Raw genomic sequence first — 4,178 nt, 5'->3', positions numbered from 1 at the left:
TGTGGGAAATTGACAGCGGGAGGTGGGAGTAAAACAACGGGTTGCTGAACGGGCTCGGGACGAGATGAGATGAGTTACAGAAGAAATCGCTGGAGTTGTTGGGGGATAGAGGAAGGCAGAAGGCTTGTTGGCAGGAACCGGGTGAGAGGTATCAGAGGTTGTAGTGTTTGAAGTCAGATTGGAAGTGGAGGGGACAATGTTGGGAGAAGAGGTTGAAAGTGCATTTGACATGGATGCTTCAGTTTGGGATAGTCCAGGATGTGCTGTTTGGTCAGTGGCACCGTTTTCTGTAGCAGTCAGGAGTGGGTTGGTAGGACGTTGTGGGGGAACTGTAGTATTTTCTTCAGCTGAAGTCATGGTGTTTTGTGGAGTGAGGACTGTAGGCGAGAATGGAGCAGAGCGCAATAGTTGAGTAGGAGGAACAGAGATACTAGGAAGGCCGTTATGAGTGAGAAAGATTGGAAGATAGTCAGCAAAGTCACGGCCATCGTCCTTGGCCTTCAAGTAAGCAGCTTGTACACAGGCAGTGACTCGTTCGTATGAAAGGTTCTGAAGAGGAGAATAAGGTGGAGGTGGTGGGTGAGGGAAGAGAGGTGGAGAGGACTGAGTTTGTTGTGTAGTATTATGATGATGTTGCTGGTGAGGTGAAGCATTAAGGACACTGGCATAGGACATTGAGGTGGCTGATGCTGTTTGGTGATGAGATAGGTTATGGGAGGTTGAAGAAGAGGAATGAGGGTGTGCTTGAGTGCGAGGTTGGTTATTTCGAAGAGATTTTAGGGTTTGCTTTCTCAAAGGGCAAGATTTGTCAACTGCTGAGTGAGCACCTTGGCAATTGGTGCATTTTAAGATAGGGGCAGAGCACTGAGTATAGAAATGACCTTCAGCAGAGCATTTGGAGCAAATTTGTGGGCTTTTACATTTTCTTGTTTCGTGATTATACTTATAACACTTGAAACATTGTAGTAAAGGAAGATAGTCAACTGGACTAATGAGATAGGGAGGAGTGCTGGTGTTGAGGATTTTAATTCCATGGTGCAAGAGTTTTTGAGCTTCTGTAGGGGAGGAACATTGGATCTTGAGGTGTTTTGTATTGGGCACTGGGTATATCTCCATTACAGTAATAGCATTCCTGTGTGAGATGTCTTGAGAGAGATTGATAGTATTAGGTGCTGATAGGACAGAGCTGTCGACATTCTTTACAAGTACAGAGCATTTAGTTTTTTGTTCAATAGTGAGAACAGGAGTAAGTGAAGCTTGTGTGAGTTTTCTGAAAGTAGGTTCCTTGAAACAGGCAAAAAGGTCGTCTTCTGAGGCAATGAGAAATTTGATGGTGTTTGTGTTGGCGTGTTTGATATGGTTAGTGGCTGGTGTGCCAGTGGCATTGTAGAAGGTAGTGATGCAGTCAATAGTGTCTATGGGTGTATTCCCAGTGTAGGTCATCCGTAGACAGTGAGCCATTGTGACTCACTATCTACTGACAGTCCCGTGTCTTGTGCCAATCACTGTGATTCCATAAGCTCAGTGGGGGTTGTGGTGTTTGTGTGTTACTGAGGAAGTCTTGGTGGTAGGGTTGATGTAAAGTCATTGCTTGGTTACTGACTTTAATACTTAATATGATTACATGACTAGTAGCTACCAAGCTTGGCTGGCGTCCTGTACGCTCTTTTTTACCTCCAATCTCTCTCTGGCGTCCCAGCCGCCGCACATAGAAAACGGATGGTACCATTTTCTGTGAACATGACATCCCTCCTTTTCTTTAAAAAGAATGAATACAGGATGTCTACCATGCTTGTAGCACAAAGCAAAGTTATTGACACAAAGTAAGTTATTACCATATCAAGAGATACTGCATACATTTAACATTAATTAAGCATACAAAGAATTTAAACAACTTAATCTTTTCCACAAAGGATTTCAATGTTAAAAATACATATGCAATGTTAAACAAACATGAAAGAAACTGTAATACAAAGTTACAAAATATTGAATGAGATATCTGCATTATTCAAACAATATTAAATTTAGTTTAGCACAATAAGTAAATACTTTTCATTACATAGGAACACAATTAATCATCAAATCGTGTAGGGCGTTTAACATGACGTTTAGGACGAGAGTCCTTAAATGCAATAACATCCCTTGATGAATTGTTTGTCGGGTTATAACTATTTTTCTCTTTTTCTTTTGCACGACTTTGCACTTCATCATTTTCTACACTAGTTGGAATCACTTTGAAATAGGCCATATTACGTGTTATACTATGATCTCTGTTACTAGCTGTTACCATAGTTCCTTTTACACTAATCACTTTATATGGTTTTGTATCATACGGCATATCTAACTTTCCCTCTTTTTTCTTTTTAACGAGAACAGTGTCTCCAACCTTTATGAACTGTTCCTTTACACGTTGATCATGAGCAATTTTCATTTTGCCCTTGGCTAGTGCATCCTTCTGAGCAAGACGTTTATCCGTTACCTCGGCTGGCATGACGGGTAGTGCGATTCTCATAGGACGTCCAAATAAAAGTTCACCAGGTGATTTGCCCAGTGTTCCATGTGGTGTTGCACGGTAGTTCCTGAGAAAAGCATACATAGCTTGTTTCCAGGATCGTCCTTCGGCATGAGCACAGCGTACCGCTTTCATGAGAGGTTGCATGAATCTCTCAACTTCTCCATTTGCTTGAGGATGTAGTGGCATCACACGGCGGTGTTTGAATCCAATATGCTCAGCAAAGTTGACAAAGTCTTGTCCATTGAATGGCGGTCCATTGTCCGTCTTGACAACTTCAGGAATGCCAAAGTTTGAAAAGATCTTGTCAAGTTTCGGGATGACGGCCTTTGCAGATGTGGAATTGATGATTTCTACTTCTGGATAACGTGAGTGATCATCAATGACTACCATCAAGTACTCTCCAGTTGGTAGTGGTCCGCAGAAGTCCATTGATACTTCCGTCCATGGTGCAGCAGGTAGTGGTGAAGGTTGTAGAAGTGTTGGTCTTGAAGTATCCACTGCAGCTTGGCAAGGGACACAGGCATCATGCATATCCTTTGCTTGACGATCAATGCCAGGAAACCACACCTTTTCTCGTAGCAGCTGTTTCGTCCTAACAAGACCTTGGTGTCCTTGATGTGCAAGCTTCAGAGCACGTTGCTGGAGAACAGCTGGAATCACGATACGAGTACCTCGCAGCACAGTGTCGCGTTGTTGCGTAACACTTAATTCTGTCTGGATGCGTTCAAGTGCTTTGAATGCATCTTGGTCAACTCCTGAGGGTGGGATGCGTGGAAACTTTTTCTTAGTCAATGCATCCACTGTTGCTTGCAGAGTTGGGTCCTCTAGGGTTGCAGTACGGATTTCATCAAGAGTAAGAGCCTTAGGGACTGCATCACAGGTTACAGAGTGTACATATTCCTCGGCAACTTGCTGATGCTTGGTGATGGTGAAACTGTTTGCAGGATGTCGACTGATGTAATCAGCGGGATTGCCTGCACCCGGCTTGTATTTCACCGTAAAGTTGTATGGTTGCAGACGAAGAGCCCATCTCTCAATGCGAGCTGGTGGTTTGGACTTTGGATTATTGAAGATGGTCTCCAACGGTTTGTGGTCAGTGACTATCGTGGTGAAGGGTGCACCAAGCAGATACACATTGAAGTGTTCACAGCCCCATACAAGAGCAAGAGCTTCCTTCTCTGTCTGACTGTATCGTTGCTCAACATCTGTGAGAGAACGGCTGGCGTAGGCAATTACTACTCTGGAATCTGGTTGACCAGGTTTGTGTTGGGCTAAAACAGCACCTAATCCAACAGGACTAGCATCCACCGTTAATTCAGTGTCCATTGATGGATCAAAGTATGCAGCAGTCGCATTCTCTACTAGTGCATCTTTCACAGCATCAAATGCATTTTGCTCGATATCGCTCCAGTACCATGATGCATTTTTCTTCAGGAGCTCACGTAGAGGCTTTGTAATGGTAGCAAAATCTGGAATGAAGCGAGAACAGTAGTTTGCCATTCCCAGAAAACTATGTACTTCAGTGGACGTTGAAGGAGGTGCAGCGTTCTTGATATCTGCAACTTTCTTAGGATCTGGAGACAGACCTTTGTCACTAAGTACATGTCCAAAGAATTCAATTTTATGTTGATTGAACTCACACTTTGCTCGGCTTAACGTCAGA

The sequence above is a fragment of the Procambarus clarkii genome, chromosome 25 (genome assembly GCF_040958095.1).
Source record: "Procambarus clarkii isolate CNS0578487 chromosome 25, FALCON_Pclarkii_2.0, whole genome shotgun sequence".
In the NCBI taxonomy this organism is placed as follows: domain Eukaryota; kingdom Metazoa; phylum Arthropoda; class Malacostraca; order Decapoda; family Cambaridae; genus Procambarus; species Procambarus clarkii.
Note: the sequence above shows the minus strand (reverse complement) of the source record.